Raw genomic sequence first — 25,795 nt, 5'->3', positions numbered from 1 at the left:
AGTCCTTGCAATTTGTAGATCATAGGTTTCTTTGGCCGAGGTCAAAGGCACGGTTTGTTGTAAAAGTATGGCTTTCATTCTGCTTAAAATATCAAATCATAGAGAAGAAACATTCAATGAAGGCCATAGAGGTGACTCCCTGACTGTGTCTATTTGGGGGAACAATACTTGCATGCAACAAGTAACCTTGATGTTAACCGTTACCAGATATGGGATTCCTGGCAACATGCCACAGCAACTCTGATCATTCAAGATGAGTCAACTCCCATTTGAAAGTTGGCCAAACGTTGAATTAATCACAGCGGCTGGTGAACCTTGCAGGTGGCAGGACAGGTTTGCCACAGAACCGCTACAAGCCCCGTGTAAACTAATATCCCGACATATGAGTGAACCGCTCAGTGCATTTTCACAGTGTGTACAGCTAAGAAACACTTCACGCCCCCCACTCCAACATCTGTGTGTGTAAGGTAAATCCCAGGATGTCTTACTGTATTCTTTACCCAACCTTTCAAATTTGCCTGTTTGCATTTTGTTTGAGGCAATACTGAAAATGGAAAGTTGTAACAGGCAGAGTTATTTTGCCATGAATGATCCATTCTGTAGCCGGTTTTTCTGCTACCGTAAATGGCAATTTTTCCAGTTTTTCAATCCTCAGCACTGCATACTTTTCTCCCCTTTGTGCCAGTTTGATCTGTTTGTCAGTGAGATTGTATTCTGTAAACAGAGACGACGTGTTGATGAAACGCCAAGGCACATAGCTTGCACGCAAGGATTGTAGCGTCCAGCCTAATAACATAATGGAACGTAATTGAGACTGGCCTTGTCGCAGCATGACCAAATCTTGTTCCAGTATGTCTATAGCAGAGGATACAATGTTGCCCAGTGAATATATCCTGGATGACAGAGTCGTTAACCCATTGTCGACCACAGCAAGAGATTTCTCTAAATTAGTCTACGTTTTCATAGGATGTGTAGGACACAACATGCCCTAAAACTTCACCAGCACTATAAATACTTCCATTACATGAATGTGCATAAGACCCAGGTAAGAATGTTAAATATCATTGTCAGTTGATACATGGTGAACCAAATATTTGGAGGGTCGATAGGGTTGTGTTGCATATTGTACTATTTTAAAGTGTCAACAATAACTTGATGGATCGGCATTAACTGTAACTGGTCCACTTATTTTGATGACTCTTTGAGTTAAATGATCAGCGCTGCTGTTAGAGATTGGGTTACTGGTTCACTGGGGTGTGAGTGATGGTCAAGCACAACCACAATCTTAGTCAGGGCAAGGCACATGTGAACCTCAATTTAACCTGTGCTCACCCCCTGGTAGCTTGGAACAGAGCAGTCAGGCTTAACTTAGAGGCAAAGTGTAAAGTATTTGCACAAAATTTCACATAGTAAAACAGGGAAAACACCATACAAAAAGATCCCACACTAGGTTAAAAAGAAAGAGCTTACTTTAATTGATACAAGACCAAAATGACAAAAATCCAATCATTACAACCAGAACTATGAATTTTTAAATAAACTGCAATATAGCACCTCAAAGCACAACGCACCAAGCGTGGCTATCTGGTCACGTTGGACTGGGTCAAATTCAAAAGTGCAGGCTGGTTTTGATAGAGTGGGGGTTGGCACTTACTATTAATTTTCTGTTTGCCCACGTTTGTATTTTCACTGAAGTATAGTCAGGGACACTGGAATTACGTGATTCTGCTGCTTCAGCTTTTACCACAGTATTTTGGATTAGCCCCATTTGTCATAAAATGCATCATCTGCTGCATTATATGTACATTTTAGGGACATTTTTTTGTTTCTAGCTCAAACGGATCAAAAGTTACTACAAAGTCAGCAAAGCGTACTGTCAGTGCTTAATTTGTGCCGGTGCTTTCCGGTGCTTAGCACCGGCACTTAATTGACAGGGCCGGGTCTAGACTTTGGCTGGCACTGACTGACACCCGCACATCACATTTCTATTTTATTTACCTAAAGTGTGTGCAGCTGGCGTGTTTTGATCTTCTCCCGACCTGAGCTGAGTCCCCCAGAGGAAGAGATTCCTGCATTACCATTTACCTCCTGTCCACTCCTGATCTAAATACATTTTAAATGTGTTGAGGGTGGCGCGCGCACTGCGCTACGCGCTTCGCCGGCCGGAGGCCCTGCCTCAATGGTTCTGACGTCACGTCTGTCATTTTTGCCAGTGCCTGCCCTGAGTGCCACTAACTTGCTTATAGGTGGGCGGGCCGAGATTTGGGCTGGATTTGGTCAGGATGGGGTAGGGGCTGTGCGGCTGCGGCAACGTGCGCACTGCGCAGATTTTTTTTCCACATTGCCAGTGCCACGCGCCAAAATAACCACCGCAGTGCGCGCAGCAGCATGACACCACCTTCCACCGTCACGACGAGAGTCATCGCCAACGCCAAGTCGGCCCGTGGTGTGTTGAGGGCAGCTGGCAGCATCGATCAGCCTGGCGGGCGGCAGCCTGGCCAGTAGTGCTAGTACTACTCTTGCCTAATCAGGTATTAAAGGAAGTGCAGGCCCGCCGGCGAAGCCAGTGTGTCGTCGTTGTGTCCCGAGTCCGTGCCGCCCGGCCTACGCCCACAGGTAATGACGACGTAAGGGTACGGGGGGGGCGGCCGGTACTAACTTTACCTGCAGCAGTGCTAACCATGAAACCATGAAAAATTACATTTCAATCTTCCGTTGACCACCTTTCACCAAATTCCAATTTACTGTGTTCAGTTTCCTTAACTTCAGATACAAACAATTACTACTGTGTCTGGTTGATATTGCTACAATCAATCTGATAGGCTTGCAAAGAGATCCTCCCCACACAAGTCATGCCCCGCATTATGTGAGCTTGGTGTGACCTTTCATGCCATCCAACGCAGGCCCTGAAGTCCTAATACTGTGCCTGTCTACTCATTCCCACTCTTATGAAAATCAACCCAAACAGCGACTTAATTCCGACTTAATTGATTGCAAACCTCACTTTCATCCCTGTCCAGACACAGTAACCCAAGTTCGTCGGCTGCACGTCGTCCCTAGCTCATGCATCTACCTGTGACATAAACATCTTTGCAGTATCACAGAAGAGAGCTCTTGAACTGGAGTCGAAAAATGCCCAGCACCCCACCCCTTCAGGTGTCCATCATGCAAGAAGTGGTCGATCTTTCAAGTCCATTGTTTTTAAAACCACAGCGTTGTGTTTCCCATTAGCATGAAGAGCGGAAAACGCAACCTTTATGCCTAACCTTGCCCAGCAACATACATTTCAAGCCACTGCCGCATACTTTTAAACCAACCCAGCACTAAAAATAAAGGTTTAGACCCCCTTGTTTATGAGACTGGAATATTCACCATTTGGAAATAATTTTACAACTGGCCATCCTATATCAATGTGTGCTGTTCCATCTGTATATACCTGCACCAACCTGGGCACCTTGCTCAAGATACTATCCCGATAACCTCTTAAGACCTATAAACTGACAACCTAGTACCCCCTTCCCATTTCCCCCCTACTTCCATCCTCATAGCTGTCAAAGGGCTTTTTCTTCCAGCGTCATAGTCTCCCATGGCGATGACCTATTGAGGTGGCATTCTGACCTGCCCTCCTTTCTCCACCTGGCATCCCCCCCTTTTCTGGTTTCAAGCTCACCTCCCATTGACCTAGAGGGCACCAAACAACTCAAAAAGCATGAGTGAAGAACCTTCACCCTTCCTGGCTACATTTCACTATCAGGCCTATTGCAGGGCACCCATCAGCCTTTCTCAAGCTTCCACCCACCATTAGACTTGTTACAGAAACTCTGTTTACCACCTATACCCATCAAAACACCAATCACTTACTTGTCACCTTCCAACTCCCTTACCTTTTCTTCACCACACCACACTGTCAGGAAGGCCATCTGTATCCACCTCTCCTGCCACCATTTGGTGCCACCCATGATTCTGGTGGTCACCTACTCAAAGCCACAAGGACCCAACGCCTTCATGCCAGTGCATGAAATCACCCAAAGCTCTTACAGCTCGCACTCTGGCACATGCCAGGAGCCTATTGACTTGTGCAGGGCAGGGCACCCATCTACCATAATTATTGCCCACATAGCAATAAGTAGCTGTCCTTTTGCGGGCACACCAGGCCCAGGGTTAGTCGAAACACACAACTCACTTCCCCAGGACCTCCTGCCATGACTAGCCCCTACCTCGCCAGTCCACCACTCTCTCCAGCTGTATGGCTGCTCCCTGTGCCTCCATGCTTGCCCTAAGTGAATGCCCTTTTACTCTCGGCTCTAACTCTTGAAAATAAGCTTTAACTACTTCTGCACATCACCCTCAATGGGGAAACGCCCTAATTACTGCATGCAGCTTATTCAAGGCCTTTTCCCATCATCTCTCTCCTAAAGATTCTCTTGGAGCGCCCGTCTACATTTGGCCATTCTGGCTCAGTGGTGAGCCATGGAACATGCTATTTTGATAACATGCAAACCAACATGACAAGAGTAGACTATCATACTTGTCTTGAAGTTGCCTGTAACAGCTCCTCCCCAGCTGGTGTCTGGTAAAATCGACCACGCCCCTCAGCCCCCACCACAGAGCACATCTGTTAGTTTGCAGTGATTGCTGGATTACTTGTTCTGTCCATGAATGAGACACCAGTGCTTCCATTCATAAATCCATGTTCCAGGTTCGACAAGGGTACACTCTGCCTTCACTGCTTCTGGGCCAACAAGTGCACACAACTTTTTTACTACTGATGGCGATGGAGTCATCATACAATGTGTGTCCAGGACCCCCAAGTCCTCGCCTTTGTTTTTGCACCATTATGTATTTCCAAAAGCCTTTAATCCAGAGCCATGCTTTTTCTCTGTTAAATTAATTACAAATCTGTCAACTTTGCTTTACTCCATGTAACACAGATCTCTCTCACCCAATCTCTTTTCACTCTTCCATGTAAGACAAATCCCTCACCCAAGTTCTGTTTGTCCTCCTTGTAACAAAGATCCCATGCTTAACCTTTGTTTCACTGGCCCTTGTAATACAGCTCCCTCACCTAAGCTCTCTTTAACTTTTCCTTGTAACATGGACCCCTCACCCAAGCTTTGTTTCACTCTTCCATGTCACACAGATCTCTCAGCCAAGCTCTGTTTTGTTCTTCCATGTACACAGCTCCCCCTCACCCACCTCTGTTTCACTCTTTCAATCTCTGTTTCATTCTTCCATGTAACACAGATCCCTCAGCCAAGCTCTGTTTCTTTATTTCATGTAACACTGTGGGGGCGTCAGTTTGCCATTATATTCTTGTTTTAAAAGCACTTGCTGCGGAGTTCCTGGCCTCCAGTAATCTCAGGCATCAATTAAAATGCCAAGATAATTCTGGTAATTAATCCTCTTCCTGGAGAGAGACAGGAGTTTTGTCTAGGGGAAGTTTTGACTGCTTGTAAGGTAGTACAGAGGGTTAATGTGCCTGCTGCAAATAACGTTTACCATGCAGATCAAAACGTGCATATAACGTAAAATAGGTCAGTGTGTTACTGCTTCTGTCAGAAAGGTCCTTTTGTTACTTGCAGTTTGTAAGTTAAAATCCTAATATAGAACAGCAAGCTATTAATTGATTGATTGATTGATTGATTGATGTGGAGCTTATATAGCGCAACTACCGCCCTACGGGCATCTTGGCGCTTTTGACTAAAGACAGCATCAAAAGGTGAAAGAGGGAGAGTCAGGAAGAAAACCTGCCTAGATTAGGCTTTAGGATATAACCAGGTCTTAAGTCCCTTACGAAATTCAAGTAGGGAATTACACCGTCGCAGGTTCGCAGGGAGCTTGTTCCACAAGCCGGATGCTACTATGCTGAGGGATCTTCCGCCTACCCTAGTGTGCTTGAATCTCGGAATCACCAACAGATCAGCTGTAGAAGAGCGGAGTTGCCTGCTTGGTAGGTAGCGAGCAAACTTATGCTGTAGAGGGGCTGGGCCCAGTCCATGTATTGCTCTAAAAGTTAGGCATAAGGACTTAAAAACGACCCTTTCCCCCACAGGAAGCCAATGTAGGTCCCTTAGTGCTCTGGCCGACGAGGGACAGCGTCGCCTATCAAGCACTAGCTTGGCTGCGGCTGACTGAATTCTCAGCAATCCTTGGAGGATATACTGCGGAGCCCCCAGATAAAGGGAGTTGCAGTAGTCAAGTCTGCTTAATACCGTGCTGCGTACCACTGTAGCTCGCGACTCCCTAGGGAGCAGGGGAAGGATACTCCGAAGTAGCCGCAGCAAGGCAAAGCAGACATTGGCAGTCTTACTTGCCTGAGACACCATCTGGAGGTCGTCATCGATGGTCACCCCAAGGTTGCGAACCTTCCTAACTGGCGTGAGGGGTCCTTCCTCCGGTGTGAGATGGAAATCGGGAGGGAGGTATTTGGGGATCCTAAATGGCGAACAGAAGACCACCTCAGTTTTACCGCTATTAAACTGAAGAGAGTTCCTTCTAAGCCAACTGTCATCAAACAGCTGTAAGGAAACTGCAAGTTATATATTACAGCTATATGTTTTTATTGATCAATCTTTCATTATCCTAATCTTGCAAAAAAGGGTTCATTTGGGTAGAATTCAATTCTTATTGGAGAGAGCCCCTAACAATGCTGTTATGTTTTAAATTCTGAATTTGCACTTTTCCGGACTTTTAGCAGTGCCAGTTGAAGATGTGGGTGGAGTTAATATAGTAAGTGTGTGGAGCCAGTGGAGGAAGTGGGTGGAGCCAGAGAAAAGTAGGTGTGGCCTCCGACAAACATTTGAGCACCTGCACTTCATATTTTACAAATTAAGCACTGCGTACTGTAGCGCAATGGAAAGCGTTTTGCAAATATTGACTGGTCATTTTTAATTACTTATTGCAGTGTTTGTATGTTAATCTGAAACTAATGCTATGAAACCTTCGCCCAGAATGAGTTATCATGTCTACAAATGACAATGCTGCGGCGTAATTTACATTTTGTAGCCACATAATTTGGTCCTTCCCTGCTAGATAATTCCAGTGGCTGTAAATATATTCTCCCACTGTGACAGCACCAGACCATAGGAATGGCAGGGGGCATAGGATGAAGTGAAAACACACAAAAGACTCATTAACTGATAAATGGCCTTTTATAGACTTGCAAAATACTTTGAATGGGCCTCATAACTCAGCCCGAGGCATAAGGCATACAACGTGGGGTGGAGAGCTAAAGACCTTTCAGAACAATCAGTATTGCGCGCCTGCACTGAACAACTTGACAATTTACACCCGGCTTGTTGAGTGTAAGATAGATACCAACGCCCATGGCCCACATATGTAAATGTAGACCAAGTTGCAGGTAGCTGACATCGCAATATTTATTATTATACACATGTAGGTGACATGCTTAATGTAGTTCTTGAGCTATAAGAACATTGCATATACACCTTATGGCCTTTTACTGGTGTAACTCACTGAAACACATATCCCGATATGACCTTGTCACTTCTGTGCGGTTATTGTTCTAAAATTCCCCCTCAAAGAAGAAGACTCTGGAGGTAGAGTTTTCTCTTGAATAAACTCATTTGCAGAGCTATTAGCGAAGCTATTAATGAAGCTGTTTTCTCAAACAGCGCCAATACTGAGTGGCCCAAGTTAGCACATTGTAATATAATTTATCATGCAGTGTTTCCTTTTCTCAAAAACTTTTGAATAATTGAGTTGTTGCCGTAAAGCGACCATGAAGGAAACATTAATTTTATGGTTTCAATAAAGCTCCGTCTTGCTGTAATCAGGAGATAACACACTTTTCCTAAGTATTGAGCCGGCGAGGATAGATTGTGTCTGTACACCACACACTGAGAGGTAATGAGATGTAAACACTTCACTTTGGGCCTTTCTAGCCCAAGCAGCCATCCCACAGACTTCTTCTGTAGTGGCAAAGCGCCGAGAGCACATTAGGCTTTGAGGAGAGGCTTGTTTAGAAAGGCAAACACATAAGTCCCTGGAGACGCTGCTGTCCTTTTAAACAACCATTTATGGAAGATAATCCATGTATATGTTAGGATTGTATAGATATTATGCACTGGCATTTGCAAATGTACCTGTCCCGTCAGACCTCTGCCACACCCTCCTATTGTTGTTTTTCCTAATTTCTTTGTGAGATTGTATGCAAATAAAAAAACACACTTACTGACAAAATCCCAGTCTTCAATCTCACTCCCACACGTGTACTTTTCATTTCATTTAATACTTAATTCATAACAAAATAATTGTGATGCTATTTTAATCGGTATATTTTCTCATTAACACATAAAACTATTATGAAAATATATATCGTCGGGATCTAGCTCAGATGTGAAAAGCGCATAATAAAATAAATATAGGTGGGTATACAGTGGTCTGCAGGTATATTTCCAGTGAGGGTTGTATGACAGAAGAACGCATGGCTGAACCGCGCCGCCCTCTAAAACGTGCTCCCAACAGCAAATGCATCTTAACTACGCATTCCTTTACCACTAGTGCCTTCACAACAAACTTAAGTTTAAAGGCATGTTTGGTAAATTGATAAGTGTGGTAAATTACCACTACCCCACCTCACCACCCTAAACCCTAAAACCCTATCTCCCTACCTTGCCCTAAAGCCGACCCCACCCTGCTCCTAAAACTACCCCTTCCCATGCCCTGAAGTCTAAAACCCTGCCCCCTACCAAAAACTATCTCGACCCCAGCCCCTCTGCCCTGAGCCCTAAATCTTCCACCGCCCTGCCCTTAAACTACCCCATCCCCCACTCTGAGCCCTAACACCCTACTCCCCAAATAAAGACCAACCCGACCCCCCACCCTGAACTCAAAAACCGCACCACCACTCAACACCCCCTAACCTGGCCCCAGCCCTTAAAACTACCCTGACCCAGCCGCCACCCTGAGCCCTAAACCCTGCCCCATTCAAAAAACTACGCTGTCCCGCCCTCCCTGAGTCCTCAAGTGGACCCCCACTTCTAAACACTACCCCGCAAACCCAGACCCAGCCGCACTTACCTGTCCGCATCTCGAGCTTCCTGTTCCAACGCTTCCTGTGTGCTTTCCCCACCCATCAGGACGCTAGACCGCTATCTGCCTTCACCACGCATAGGCATGGTTCAGGCAGATGTGTGGTTCAGGGAAGCGCTGTTACACTTGCGGGGAAACAGCACGCGTTGCTCAGCCCGCATTGTAAAGGCTGTTTCCCCCCAGTAAGAACTGAAGAGAATAAGACCCTGAGTCTACGTTTGGTAAAGAATTACAAATCACGTACAAAGAGAAGATTGCACAGGCACTGAAATTCTGAGTTCTGCTTTTTAAATGCTGAACCTCTGCAGCTTTGCCATAACAGATATGGGCAGGTCAAGCTTGTGGAACTTTATCGAAGGGAAAATGCCCAGAAAACAGGCAAAACATGCTGGAGTCAGGAATTTAAGTACCCTTAGAAATGTTGTACATAATTTCCAAGTTGGAAGCTTGGAGCACGCGGAATTTATTGCCTCGAGTATATACTTCTTGAGGATAATTAGATTTAGCCAGGAGCAGTAAATACCACCCATATTCCGATCAACTCATAAACAGAGCCTAATTGTATAAAACATAAAATGGATCTTAAAAACATATACACAACTATCATCAGTGCAGCAGGTGCAGTGGCAGCAGGGTTGAGGTATGTGTTGGGACTACTGTACCCAAATATACCTGTCTTTAAAGACCTAACTGAGAGCTACGGGGACCAGTCTCCTTGCATGTGTTTGGACCAATGTCTCCCCTGCTACACCGCTGCTAGGAAGGAAGTAATATTGCAACCTGATAGTGTTTAATGTTTTCCAACTGTTTTCCTTCTCTCGTCCCTCTTTAGACATGTCTTCTTCCTTTTCCCGCTTTTCCACTTTTATGTTACATTTCCATACATCTTTCCAATTTTGCTTTTAAAAATAAAGTTTAAACAAATTAGATGTGCAAAGATTATGTTTTTATCTCATATTTTTTGTGTGCAATTATAAGAAACTGGGTTAATGATTGAGGGAAGTGAAAACCTTACTTACTGTGTTAAATATTTTTGCAGCACACAAACAGTTATAAAGTAAAAATGCAACACCAGAAAAATCCCAAGTTAATTTGGAAAGAGAAAATCGCAATTAGCAAAATGACACCAAGACACATAAAAATCAGTCAGTAGAACCGGAGTTTATGTTTTAGGAGAAATCTAGGACCCAAAAGATCAAAGTGCCAACTGTGGGTATCTGGTCGTGCGATACCGGGGCAAAGACAAACGTTAAGGCCATCTGCGATGGAGCGTGGTTAGATACACAAGGTGAATTGGGCCCTGTCTCAGCTTACCTTCAGAGATAGAAGAACTTTGGAAGAAAAGTCAGTGGGACAAAAGGGAGCTGCTGGACAAGGTCTCAGTGAAGCCGTCAAAGATGGTGGGCAAAATCTCAGAGTGGCAAAAACTGTATTTCCAGGCTTAGGAGGTTGTAGTCATTAATAGTGAGTCTATTACTGTGAGCCTTCTGAAATGTTGGGAATTAAAAAATCTCCAGTGGGACGGAGCTGCAAACCATTGCCAAAGGTGGCTCCACAAGGCTGTATGCCGGTTGCACTAAACAGGATTTGCTGCTGCGGAGAAGGACGTAGTAGGAACTACTGCAAAGTCCGGCCAACTAGCAGGTAGATACAGGTCTTCTCTCAGAACTTTTGGCACATTTTGGTGACAATTATTCTAAATCTTATATTTTTAGGTTAGGCAGGAGCAGCACCTATAACACCACTTCAAAGGGTCCACAGGTCCAGGAGTGTACTTCAGAGGTGGTTCAGGCGGTCCAATATTAATACCTGGTGCCAGTCATTGAAGTGAGGGTGACATCCTGGCTACCACCAAATCTGGTTCTGGAAAGTTCTTTATTTTCCCTGCCAAGGCATCAAGTAGTCTGGGATGACAAACGACTGGTGCCAGGTTCCTTTGTGAGTGTGTGCTACAGGCAGCCTTTGAAATGTAAGTGGGGCAGAGAACATCTCTGCTCCACCCATCCTGACATGATGGCCCATCCTGCCAACCCTATTCCCCATTTGTCTCACTTTCTGGGAGAACTACACAAAGGCCAAAAACTAAACTATTCACAGTCATGTGACCCATGACATAGGCAGCAGGCACCAAAAGGTTAGGACAATAAAATACCAACCCTCTGAAATGGCATTTCCAGAATTGTGACTGAAAATACAGTTTTTTTGTGGGGGAGTCTTATATAGCGTGAGCTAGGCACAAAGGTATTATAGCATTTTATATGAGCAACGGTTGCGTTACAGACAGACACATTCATGTTATTTTTGTTAGGCACGGGGCGATTAATTGATTTGCCCAGAATCACAGGATGTTGAACGTCCCTGACGATTCTCAAACTCAGTTCCCCAGCTTTGAGGTCAACTGCCCTAGTCGCTAGGCAGCATCAACTTTATTAATAAAGAGGACTTTATAACACAATTTGAGTCCAAAATTGACACCCCTATGGGATGAGACATGACTGGGAGTGGGTGGGACGCTTGATGAGGTTCATAGAGATGTTGATTCTATTGATCGATTATGGGTGGTGGGTTGGAGTGGAGTTAGGCATGCGGGGATTTGCCTATGTTTGTGTTATTTGGGTATTTGCCTCCAGGGGCTATATTCATATTTCAAAATCAATAAAATTGGTTGAAAAAAGTTAGCACATGTTAAATGTTTTAACAGATCACAATATTTTCCAATGGGAGAGATAGGCCTTGCAGTAGTGAAAACCTAATTTAGGGTTTTCTTCACTACCATGGCATGTTAAATGTAAAAACAAATGCCCTACTTTTAAAATAAATCTCACTGACCTATCAGCTTTTTAAGGGCCTACCTTATTGGTGGATATATGTATTACAAACAGAGGTTTAGGCCTTTCAAAAAGATTCTTTTGCCAGGTTAAATTGGCATTTCTGAAGTTATGCAACTGCCTGCAGTGTCAGGCCTGAGACATATTTTAAAGTGCCATTTAAGCGGGTGACAGAATCAGTGCTGCATGTCCACTAGTAGCATTAAATTTGAAAGATCTGGGTGCATGTAGTACCATATACTAGGGACGTATAAGTAAATTAAATATGACAGTTAGGTGTAAGCCAATTGTACCATGGTTTAAGGACAGAACACAACCACTTTAACACTGGTTAGCAGTGGTGAAGAGCACAGAGTCCTAATGTCAACAAAACCGAAATTCAGAAAACAGGAGGGCTGAAGGCAAAATGTTTGGAGAAAGACCACACCAAGGATGATAGGTCTAACATATGTCCTGCCCCAGTTGAAATCAGGAAAAACTATCCAGCCTTATGGGCGTCTTCATCACTAAGGCGTAAGAACCAGGAAAGATCATCAGCATTAGAGTGATCAGTCCCAGGATGATGTTTCATTGTAAAGTCATTTCCTGTAGGGAGATGGTCCACTTTAACAGTTTGGAATTCTCACCCCTTATCTGCTTTAGTCATCTGATAGATCTGTGGTGTGTCTGAATTTGGAAGTGAGTCCCAAATAAGTATGGTCTCAGCTTTTTCAGTGCCTTGACCACTGTAAAAGCGTCCCTCTCAATTGCACTCCACCTCAGTTCCCGGGGAAGTAACCTCGTACTGATGAAGGCTTCTGGTTGGTCTAGGCACTGTGAAAGTACAATAAAGCTTGATAGTGGTATTGTTATAGGTATAGGCGCTGCAGAGATAATTCGCTCATATCACTATGATGAAACCCAATATCTAACGGTGCTATAAGGTGAGGAGAACTACCCTACTCCTCAGGATAGGCCTCCGCCTTCTGTAAACAGTGACACTCCTTAACACACGTGATATTTATAAAAAAACATAAGTGTGTAACGTGTTTCCACCAAAATAGACAAATATACATATAAAATCTTCTTTCTTCTTTCTTGTTTTCTTTATTTAGTGCCAAACTTCAATGGTTCATTACAGCCAACACGTGTTTTGTCGCAAAATGGGCAAGTTGTCCTGCGACTTTCTCAAGGCTGTGTAGTTTGAAAGAAAACATATACAAAAGAGTGTATGTATGGTGGGAGACATCAGTAATCTTTTGGTCCAAACTGATCAAAAACAAACGATGATTAAGATCACCAGTGAGAAAAAGATGCTTTCACCGAACAAGAGGGGGTTAAATTCTCATTACGATACATCTCACACCCCGCGTAATTTTGACCACTTCTATTTATAAATAATTAAATTTGGGACACTGGCACGAGACTTAACGTCTGATTTTGTGAGGTCTCGTGGTCAGTTTCAGTATTTCCTGCGTTTGTTTAAGTGTTTAATTGTCAAGTATTAGAATGCCTGGATTAGTATGCTCACTTTCTTACGATATATTTTGGCTTTCGCCTCGAGTAATAGTGGCGTATGCATTCTGAATTTTAGCAACCACATCTCTCTGCTTATATGCTTTTACTTTATCCGCCACCACTTATCATTTTAAATACGGGGCTTTTTCAAATTCATTCACCTTTTTGGAGTGATTAATGTTAGTAATATTCACGCAATCGGTCTACCTTCACCGTGATATTTAACGGTACGCTGAATGGTTAGCTTTTTCTTAGCATTTATTATTGTTTAACCTACAGCTAGAAGACTCTTAGAACTGGACCTACAGGAACCAGATTCTCACTCTGAAATATAGACGCTGCCACATCAGAACCCTTTGCGGTTTGGAATTATCACCGCTCAACAAGTAGGTTTCTTTGTTATTCTAAACAACAACTAATATAATTTTCTTGGGTTCTGGCCTATATTGGACTAAACGACTTAGTAAGTTTTCAAACCCTTGTTTAATTCTCAGATTCTACAGATACAAGGAAAATAGGTAGTTATTTTTCTCTTTTTCCTAAATTTTACAGTTGCTCTCTAGCTTCACTTACTTATATCACAAAATCCTTTTCATGCTGCGTTCACAAGAGCAGCAATAAGATCAGTCGTTTGAATCTCCGGTACCACGATCACCCCAAATTACCACCACTTCTGATATCCTTTTTGTGCCGATCTCATTATATGAGTTTGCTAGAATAAGCACTGCACTCCCTAATAGCACATACTTGGACTCTCCATCACCATTAGGCTAATAGACCTACTGTACTAACAGAGGTACAATCTGTTTTACCTTTAGATGGATATGCTTTGTTTAAAGGTTTTTGCTTCACCATATGATTATCTTTTTCTCACTGGTGATCTTAATCATCGTTTGTTTTTGATCAGTTTGGACCAAAAGATTACTGATGTCTCCCACCATACATACTCTCTTTTGTATATGTTTTCTTTCAAACTACACAGCCTTGAGAAAGTCGCGGGACAACTTGCACATTTTGCGACGAAACACGTGTTGGCTGTAATGAACCATTGGAAGTTTGGCACTAAATAAAGAAAACAAGAAAGAAGATTTCATATGTATTTTCTTGCATAGTAATTTGTCTATTTTGGTGGAAACACGTTACACACTTATGTTATTTTATAAATATCACGTGTGCTAAGGAGTGTCACTGTTTACAGAAGGCGGAGGCCTATCCTGAGGAGTAGGGTGGCTCTCCTCACCTTATAGCACCGTTAGATATTGGGTTTCATCATAGTGATATGAGCGAATTATCTCTGCGGCGCCTATACCTATAACAACTCTAAAACAATACATAAAAGTCAAACGTGTTCCCAGAGGCTTAAGATCCCAAATTTTACCAACTTATGAGGATCTTGAAGCAGATTTATTAGCAGACTGGGAAAAGAGTTAACTAATAACTCTAATAAGTTAATGGAGATATTAATCGAAAACTGCGAAAAGAAGGTTGCACAACTTCAGAAAGACTTAGAGAAATTAGAGTCGTAAATCAAGGACCTTAACCTACCGGAGGCTACAGACAAAAATTACTCAATATTAAATGACATTATACAACGGCATGTGGCTGATAGTAAACAGCGCAAGATGAGGAAATTGAAAAGGGATGAACATGACTACGCTAATGGTAGGATATTCATATTCACAAAGAAGTATGATTACTTAATATCCAAAACAACACCCCAAAATACAGGAACAGTCAAGTCAGTTAGCTCCAGCACCACCTCATTAGATACAGCACATACAAGTGACAGTGACGTAGATAGAGTAGAGGATTCTACAAATATGTCCAATAATGAAAGCAGTTTTTTATTAGAGGTCAGAAGAATAAAGAAAGGGAACAGGGAGAACCGCAGACCAGTACAAGCAGAAAAACAAGGAGAGGCAAAAGAGGGGGTAAGAGAAATAGAACACCCAGGAGTGAGGACCAGATCATGGAATGTGAAGAAATAAACAATGTATCTGTTATTAACTTAAGTGATGCCAATCTCACCAAAGAAATGCTTTCAGTTCTTTCCAAGGGCATGAGTTTTTGCCCCAATAGTATTGGTGATATTTGTGAAACCAAAATTGATCTTTTCAAATTTGTGAGACGCATTAAATTGAAAAAACATTTTGAACTGAATAAAGCTATGAATAAAAACATGCAGCAAATCTTGATCTGTTGGTATCCAATAAACAATCCATACAAGATGTATTAGACACCATGTTGTTACTGTCATTAACAGATTGTGAAGATGAGGTTGTTACTTCCGACATGATTATGAGAGACTTAGACATCAATATGGATTATAGTATATCAAGTATGCTTAAGGATAAATCCAAGTGGACCCCCACACTCACAGCTGGTAATAACATAGACCTCTTTCACAAACTTGTAGCTTCTGACTTAGATAAATATTACAATAGACACACTGCAGCCAGAATTAAGAGGGACAACATTACACATGACGAAAGAACTGCACTAAAAACCCTTTGTAACAACAAGGAGTTTACAATACGGGAAGCGGACAAAGGACGGAATATGGTGATCATGCGCAGCATTGACTATGAGCATGAGATAATGACACAACTAAATGACCTGGGATGCTATGAACTATTGCAAGGCAATCCTATATGGACACTAACAGATTACATCAACACACAATTGAGACGTGGCATGGACAGGGATTACAAGATGACAACGAATTAACATATCTGAAGGTTGACCGACCTAGATATCCGTGCATCTACACGGTACCAAAAGTACATAAAAATCTTCCGATCCCTCCAGCCAGGCCGGTCATTTTAGGAATAGGTGGACCTACGGAAAGAATTTCCGAATACGTAGACATATTCCTGAAACCACTTGTGAACAACCTACCATCATATATCAGAGATACCAAACACATCTTGGGTACACTAGCTGATTTAAGCTGGGAAGAAAATATGAAGATGGTGACACTAGATGTGATAGCACTGTACACCAGCATTAAAAGAGACAATGGCCTAACAGCAGTTAAGAAGATGTTGAACAGAAGGCAGCTAGCTCCTGGAACCATACGGAAATGTTGATTGAGATGGTGGAGCTAATTTTAGACAACAACTCTTCAAGGACCAATGGTACAGACAAAGACAAGGAGTTGCAATGAGCTCCAGGTTCTCTCCCTCGTATGCCAACTTGTTCATGGGTTGGTTTGAGGAGATGAGAATCTGGGGCCCATTGGGCTCCGAATGGAATGACTCAATATTGTTCTGGGGCGGGTATATAGATGACTTTATAATGATCTGGACAGGCACCCAAACCAAACTTTTGGGGTTCCTTGAACACCTCAATGACAATGAAGACAATATACGTTTTACCATGGAACACAGCAAAACGAAAATTTATTTTTTGGATGTGGAATTTTATGTACATGACAACACAATAAACAGCAGGTTATATGGCAAAGCCACAGCAAGTAATTCCCTATTGCATGCATCCAGTGCGCATCCCTATCACCAGATCCGCTCAATCCCGTATGGAGAACTCACAAGAGTACGACGTAACTGCAGTAGGGATGAGGAATTCCAAATACACAAAAAAGATGTACTCACTAGATTCGAGCAAAGGGTTTACAAAAAGACACAACTCACAAAAGCAGAACAAAAAATTGACACTATCACACGGTCAGACACATTGAAAGAAAAACCTAAACACAAAGGTACAGACCAGAAGATCAGAATGATCACAGGATATAACAATTGGTCTGGAGTACTAAGAAAGAGCCTCAACAGACATTGGAATTTGCTGAAAACAGAGAACTCTCTTAGCAAGTTCATTACGGACAAACCCAATATTACATTCAGAAAGGGGGTTTCTCTTAGGAACATACTGAGTCCTAGCTATCCAACACCGGGAACACCAACTAATTGGCTAAGTAAACACACAGTGGGTTTTTATAACTGTGGACACTGTAACACATGCAGGTGGGCATGTAAGAGAAAGATTGATTTTGAGGGACCAGGGGGAAGACAATATAAAATATACACAAATATTAATTGTCTCACCAAATTTGTTGTATATGTCATTGAATGCAAATGCAAAAGAAATACATTGGCAGTACAATCAGAACCCTAAGAGAGAGGATCAGCGAGCATATAAGAGAAGTCAAACAGGCGGACATGAGATACCCTCTAGCAGCACACATGTCAATTTGTTCTGCCCAAACTATGAGCCGTTGCTTTGAATTCTATGGAATAGAACATGTCCCAAGGCACCCGAGAGGGGGCAACAGGGAGCTTGCTCTAAGACGAAGAGAAGCATCATAGATTTTGAAATTACATAGTGTAGAACAGGTTCTCAACATCGACCATGAACTACATTACTTTTAGGGCAAATGAGTATACAGAAGCAAACATCATATCATAGATCACAATACACATTCAAGCCCAAAAAGAGAAAGCTTAGAACTGAATTGATCTAGGGAGACTAAGATACTTCTGGAGAACGACCAATTCCTTTTCCCAGACATCACAACACTCTAGATCATAAGATAAGATACGGGACTGTGGTCCATGATTAACAGCATTGATTAGCAATAAATATCTAATGAAATCACTCACTTGAAAGGAACAACTGATGTATAGGATATATGTTGCAAGCGTTTTCATACTAGCAGATATGTATGTTTCTTTAACATAATATTCAGTATGACTTTTTGAATTATAACAACTTTCCCCAAAATTCTTTGGTTTATATTTACTGCTTTAATGAGAACGTTTTATTAATTTTCAATATTACCATTGTTAATATGTTATACTTTGTGTACTGATTCTAATGGATGGAGAGATCAAGAAAGATTTTTCTACTCAATTTTTCCACTCAATTTTAAATTTGAGTCTAAATTTTGAGAACTTTTACTTTACTCCACACTCATCCCACATTGACTAAATGTATGCTGACATGAAGTTTGTGCCCCTGTCAGACACTGTGTGTGTCTTTAGGGAACCCCACCCAGGTAAAAATTCCCATTAGGGCCCTGGCCTCTGCAGGTGCAGCCACAGTATTCAGATATATGGCCTCTGGGTATCAAGTGACATTGTCCACACAAATCAGGAAGAATCTATTGCCTACAACTGTCCTGGGGTCCAGTGACCTAACAATGTGGAAGCCTACCCTTTGGAAGGGTGTACCAATGACAGGGATGGCAACCAGAGTAGCCTTAAGCTTCCTCCCTCACTTCCCACTGGCATCTTAGGTAGGACATGACCTTCAGTATTCATCTGAGGTCACTTTCATTCAGGGACAATAGATGTGGATGACAATCCTGGTAAAGGTCTTGTGTTGGCCCAGATGTCTTGCCAGGGGTACATCATGCCAGATCCAGTAGGAAGGCCCTGTGGTCATGGGGGACCATCAACACAGGGGTTGCCCCAGGCTCAGGAACCTTAGGCTCACTGTACTAGAGGCATTCTCCCAATATATCAGTTGATCTTCAGAGGTGTCACCAGATGTCTGGGCCTCAGCTTGCCACCTGAGACCCTTTGTAGCAGGGCACTCCTTCTGAGCATTTCAGAATTCCTCCATGGTGGGCCCTCCCTCAGCTTGCCATCCAGCCAGCTTAGAAAAGTCCACCACTGTAGCAATGTCCTCCCCTGTGCCAAGTGGTTGCCCTCTGGCTCCTCCCAGACTGTGGGAGTTTCAGGGACAAGTTTCCAACAACCCTTGCCCTTTCTTCTTTTGGCAGCTAGCTGATCCATTTTGTTCAGGCTGCCGTGGACCTTGTGGACCTTGTGGTCAAACACACTCACTTAGGCGCCCTCAACTTCTTCCAGAGGGACCTGAGCTCTGCTTCCTCCCAGACAGTGTGTTCTAAGTCATTACCAAACAGACAATCCAGAGTCATAGCATGGCTCACAGCTACTCTCAAGGAACCTAAGACCCCCTCCCACCCTACTCAAAAGGAACAAGAGCCCCTGGGTAGTGACGCTCATGGTTGTCAGCCACCACAACCTGGTTGAACACTGTAGGGATGACCTGCTCTGAGAACACTAGATGACATCTTACAGAAGTCATACTGACTCTTGTGTCCCTCACAGCCTCCATACTCTGCCCACTGATGGTGATGCACTGCCTCTACTTTGGAGTACCGGTAGGCATGTGGGATTTGGGCACCATCTCCTTGTCACCCAAGGACACTAAGGTAAACTCTGCAGTAACCCCATGTTATCTGAGACAATCCTCCTCCAGAAGCGCTACACTAGCCAACCCAGGTGTCTGTCCACTAGTGGGAACTGCACCCTCTTGAGACATTTGGTGTCTCCCTTCATGTGCCGATATCTAGAGCATTCATAACATTTGGAGTTGAACTTCCCTGATGACTTTTTGTCGGATTTTGGGATTGGGCACCTTTCCGATGAGAACTATTTTAGTGGCCTTGAGAGAAATCCTTGCTTCTATTTTTGTACCTTCCCTTTCTTCTGTTGGGAACCATGTCCACCCTTTGCGTGATCGACCCCCCAAACCCTCTCTCCAAATACCTTCTTTTAGACTCTAGTGCTGAGCAGCTGTCTGTCTCCTTGGCAAGCTCCATAGAGTCAGTGAACTCACTGTCCACTTGGTGTTGGCGCATGCAGGCCCAGTAGTAGCATTTAATTTACAGGCCCTGGGTACATGTAATACCACATACTAGGTACTTTTAAGTACATTAAATATGTCAATCAGGTGTAAGCCAATTGTACCATGTTTTAGGGAGAGAAGACAAGTTATTTAGCACTGGTTATCAATCGTAAAGTGCACATAGTCATTATGCCAACAAAAATGAAATTTAGAAAGCAGGAGAGGAAGGCAAAGTGCTTGGGAGAAGACTATACAAAGAATGAAAGGCCAACCAGCAATTATCAATTTTACCAAAATTCAAATAAACAAATGTGATTGAATCAACCTTTCCTGAATAAACTGTATGTGCTCCAGCTAGTGGGTCGATATACATTGCAATTTTGTTGGCAGATAGATAGCTTGGTAGTTTTTGGATTTCCAGCCTTGTCATGTAGGTGGGCCAGATATACTGAATTTAGAGAAAATGACATCAGGTTCTTCTCAGGTGGAATACATTATAGATTACACAACATACTTTGAAGTGGAATCTACCATGGGGTGGGGATAATGCATTAATTCCACTGTAAGGGAGATGTGCTTGAATTGTGTGAAGCTGGTGTTTTTTCAAGCTACTGCTTGTAACATTGCTTGCATTTATATCAATGAGGACTCCAAAGCATTTGAAAATTTGAACGTGTATAAATGATGAGTGCATGTGCAGATGAATCTTTTTTTAAACAAAAATGATTATCCATAAGTTTCTGGCTCTATGCTTAACCGATTTTATATTTTGTTTGTGTCTGTACTCTCCAAAACTAAGCCTGGGCAAAGCACTACGCTATGCTCGCGTAGTTTGCGAAGTTTGCACTACTTCGCACTACGCAAATTGCACGTAGCACAGTGCAACACGCGTAGCGTAGTGTTGCGTAGTGCAGCAGTCATTTTTTGCTTGCTCGCGGTCCTCAACGTCAAGTTGGCGACTGCGAGCAAGCAAAATGACATCCCGGCGAGACTTTTTCCTCGTTCGCGATCAGCAATCTCAAGTTGGCGATTGCGAGCGTGGAAAATAAACTTCCTGGCGAGATTCTCAACGCGAGGAGGTCATGTTTCTCATTGCGAGTGGTCGCGTATGCTAGCGACCGCTCGCGATGAGAAACTACCAGTCCGCGTTGAGAAAGCTGCTGTTCGAGTAAAAATCTACTCGAGCAGCAGAAAACTACAGCTCGCACTGTGCAAGATGCCGTTTTCAATGATTGCACAGTGCCGGTTGCTTGTCCGCACTGTGCAATCATTGAAAACGTCATCTTGCACAGTGCGAACAGGGTACTACGCAGTTCGCGAAGTGCTACGCGTAGCTCGCGTAGTGCGAAGTGCACTTTGCGTAGCTTCGGGAAGTGCTACTTCGCGAACTACGCCCAGGGTTATCCAAAACCTGCCCTGAAGAGACTGTATTAGGCAATCATGGAGTGGCTTTTCAAATGGCCACTCAATGGTTCTCTGCAGGAGACCACCAGCCCTTGAGGAGGCCCTTATGCCAAGACTCTTCACCAACCCACCCTTCCGGGGCATCTTAGAGGCCAATGCAAGGTAGGCCTTCAAAGAAACTCATGGTATGGTTCCAATCCACTCTCATTGTCTTTGCAAGTGCACCCTAAGTTTGCCTTTGGTGGTCTGCAAGGTGTGATTTCCAGGACATTCCATGCTGCTACCATGAAGCAGCATTGTTTCAGTGAGCATGGCCCCCTTGGGAACTTTGATCATACTCCAACATTGTTAATATGGCGCAGGCACTTGAGAAAACTTTTCCTCAAGAAATTGGGAATACGTTTTCCTCATTTACATAGGGCCATGCTCCCAAGGACCTGAAATAACGTCCTTTGCATTCCACAGGCACTCAATTTCCATACGTTCAGTGTGTTTTAGATGTGGCCCTGCACAACCATGAGCAGCCCCTTTTGTAATAACAAAGGGACGAGGTAGAGTAAAAAATGGCTGCAAACACCAACTGTGCTCATCGGATTTGTAAGTTTAGAGGTGTTTGGTAGCCTCTGATTGTCACTCTGCTGTACTATCCAGTAATGTATCTCTTTCTGCTGCTATCATTTCCTGTATTACCGATCACTTTCACCTCCTGAACTTAGTAGAGTATTGACTTTTTGAATTGTGCTTTCATGTACCTGCATAAGAACGAGGAGGATGTGCAGTGCCGGACTAAGACCTTTAGAGGCCCAAAGCACTTAGGAGATTTTGGTGCCCCCATACATATCTGATTAAAAATATAAACAATAATCAAAGGTAAAATAAAACTGTATTTTTCGACACGAAACAAAACTTACAGTAAGATGGGAAATATTGATTTTGCTTACTTCCACATTATTTATAATTGCAGCTGCACAATTTGCAGTTCTACACCATATGGTCCATGGTAAATCCGGCAATTGGAAATGTCTGTGGTGCCCCCACACACACACTTCCTTTGATGCCCTAAGTACATTCTTATTTAGCTTAATGGTTAATCTAGCCCTTAGGATGTGCCTAACGGCCAGATCTGGGGATTTTGGAAATGGGAAGCCAGGTAAATCACTTAATCTCCGTGCCCAATTTTTTTTTTTAAGTAAAGCTGAATCTGACCTGGAGATACGCAAGCGCGCGATTCAAGTTGGCCGCCCCCCGGGAGCTCTAGTGCATTTTTGGCCTTTTTTGTTCATTTTAACGGTGATTCATGTCAGAAAATCGTCTTTAAGTATATATAAAGTGCCTATCTGTATTGTGGAGCGAATTCCTGCGTTTTTGGGCACTGGAAGTGGTTCTTTTCGCCACCTGGTTCCTGCACCCTGCTCAGCTTTAAGGTACAAAAAACAAATGATGGACGGAATGCTGACAATGCAGACATTCTCCTCCAGTCAAGAGATCTGGGTTAAATCCATCGTTCTTTTGCCCACTACGCCACCCCAGTTCAGACATGGCCATATGCAAATCAGTCTTGACCCTGTTCCTCATGGGAACAGTCCAGCCCGAACTGCCAAGCCATGTCTTCCCTGGACCGGAATCAAGCATCCTAGGACCGGTTTCTGGCTATCAGCCGTCATCAGCCAGGATAGCTTGACTCCAGTGGCGTAGTGAGCACGCGACCCACGTCTGGGCATACCCATCCCACTTAGGGCGAAAAGCGTTACAAAAAACAAATGATGGACGGAATGCTGACAATGCACTGGGGTGAATGTATGACATTGTTCTGCATTCTGTCCATCAACTGTTGTTTTTGCATTTGTCACCCCGAGTGGGACGGGTATGCTCAGACGTGAGTCCCGTGCTCTCCATGCCACTGGAATCAAGCTACTCTGGCCGAAGAGGGGTGAAACCCCGAAACCGGTCCTAGGGTGCTTGGTTCCAGTCCAGGGAGGACCTGGCTTGGCAGTTCGGGCTGGACTGTTCCCATGAGGCACAGCGTCAAGACTGATTTGCATATGGCTGGGTTCAAACTGGAATGGCATGGTGAGCAAAAAAACGATGGATTTAGGCCCGGATCTCTGTACTGGGGTGAATGTATGACATTGTTCTGCATTCTGTCCATCAACTGTTGTTTTTGCATTTGTCACCCCGAGTGGGACGGGTATGCTCAGACGTGAGTCCCGTGCTCTCCATGCCACTGGAATCAAGCTACTCTGGCTGAAGAGGGGTGAAACCCCGAAACCGGTCCTAGGATGCTTGGTTCCAGTCCAGGGAGGACCTGGCTTGGCAGTTCGGGCTGGACTGTTCCCATGAGGCACAGGATCAAGACTGATTTGCATATGGCTGGGTTCAAACTGGAATGGCATGGTGAGCAAAAAAAAGATGGATTTAGGCCCAGATCTCTTTACTGGGGTGAATGTATGACATTGTTCTGCATTCTGTCCATCAACTGTTGTTTTTGCAGCTTTAAGGTACATCCGAGTTTCTCTGTCAAGGGGGCGGAGTGGACTTGTAAGAGAGGGCCTGGCTTGGGCCTAGTCACTCCCACAGCCCATTTTAGCTGCTGCACCAGCTATTATTCAGGCATCTCCACAGCATTTTGCTTCTCTGATATTAAATTGATTCTGCCATTGTTATTTTCATTCTTTTTCAAGAAAATGGAAAACAAAGCATCTATTAATAATAAAAGGAGACAGCAAGTTTCCCCTCCTCCTATTAAATCAAAGGTTGTAGAGTCATCTGAACCTTCTTTATCATTAATATTGGAAGAAATTCAAGCACTCCGTGTTAATACAGAGACCATTGCGACAGAAGTCAAAAGTGTACGCAAGTAAATGGCCAGTTTGTCAATGAAAATTTCGGATAATTCAATTAAAATTCAAGATAACAAGGCAAAAATTGACACCTTTACTCCTTTAGTGGCTAAAATTTCTCCTATGTGTTCTTTATTGTTGGATTTGGAAAATCGCAACAGGCAATACAATCTTCGCATATTTAATTTACCAGAAGATGTTGAGGGAACTAACTGTAGATCTTATTTGGAAAATCTGATTCCTGGTCTTTTGAAAATCAAATTTCCTGAAAAATGTGAAATTGATAAGGCCCACAGGATTCCCTCTCATCATAACCCTCATCACACCCAACCACGACAAATGATCTTTAAAGTTCTCCGTCACCATCATTTGGTTTCAATCGGAAAAGCAGCACAAGAAATTCCTTCCCTGATGGTTAATGGAAATAAAAATTTTATTCAGCAAGATTTTGCCAAAGAAACTGTTGCAATTCACAAGGAATTCACGGCTCTTCGTCCTCAACTTCGAAGTCTTGACTACAAATATGGACTTTTTGATCCATCAACGATGCACATTTGGAAAGATAATTTCTCTAAATCTTTTCAGCGTCCTGAAGATTTGAAGCATTTTATAGATCAACAGTCTCAACACACAATGGATACTAATGACTCTACTACTTGAGCTATACCAGTTAAGCCCTTTCTGACATGTTACTGATATTTTCTCATATTGGGCTCCAGCAGTTCCGGCCATGCTTGTAGACCGTGTGTGCGTTTCACGTTTCACATTTATGTCTTCTGTTTGTCATGTTTTCCATGTTTTTTTCTTTTCTTCTTCCCTTTTGCTTGTTCTGGAGCTACCTTTTTCTTATCCCCTTTCTCATTTGCTTTCCCTTCTCTTATCTTTCTCTTCTTGTTTTCTTTTATCCTCTCCTCTACTATGGCTAATGTTCATAATCTTAACGTTGTGTCATTAAATGTTAAAGGTTTGCGCCACCCAGCTAAACATACAAAAATTTTAGATTATTTAGGGAATTGTAAAGCTGACATTTGTTTTATTCAAGAGACTCATATAGATGACAACATTTTAGATTATATGAAAAGGAAATGGGTAGATACGATTGTCTCTTCTCCTGCTAATGATAAGAAAAATGGTGTGGCTATTCTTTTTGCAAACAAATTACACTGTCAAATTTTGAGTAAAAATTCAGATGCAGATGGCAGATATATATTCACTAAAATTAAAGTTCATGATTCATTTTTATTTTTCCTTAATGATTATGGCCCTACTGCTGATGATCCTTTTTTTTGGTCTACTCTCACTACAGAGGTTTTAAAAGTTGTAAAGGTTCCTTTAATTGTTGGAGGTGATTTTAATGTTATTTCTGACCCTTTATCAGATAGATTATCTCTTACTAAATTTCAGCCTTCTAAAGTATATTTTGCGTTCAAAGCCTTTCTTCAAACCACTAAATTAGTAGATATTTGGAGATTACATTTCCCCACAGAAAAAAGTTTTACTTTTTTTTCCAACCCTCATAACTCCCATTCTAGAATTGATTGTTTATTGATTTCCAGG

Source organism: Triturus cristatus, chromosome 1_2, assembly GCF_964204655.1.
Source record: "Triturus cristatus chromosome 1_2, aTriCri1.1, whole genome shotgun sequence".
NCBI classification, from domain to species: domain Eukaryota; kingdom Metazoa; phylum Chordata; class Amphibia; order Caudata; family Salamandridae; genus Triturus; species Triturus cristatus.
The sequence above is the reverse complement of the archived record's forward strand: the minus strand, read 5'-3'. Positions refer to the sequence as shown.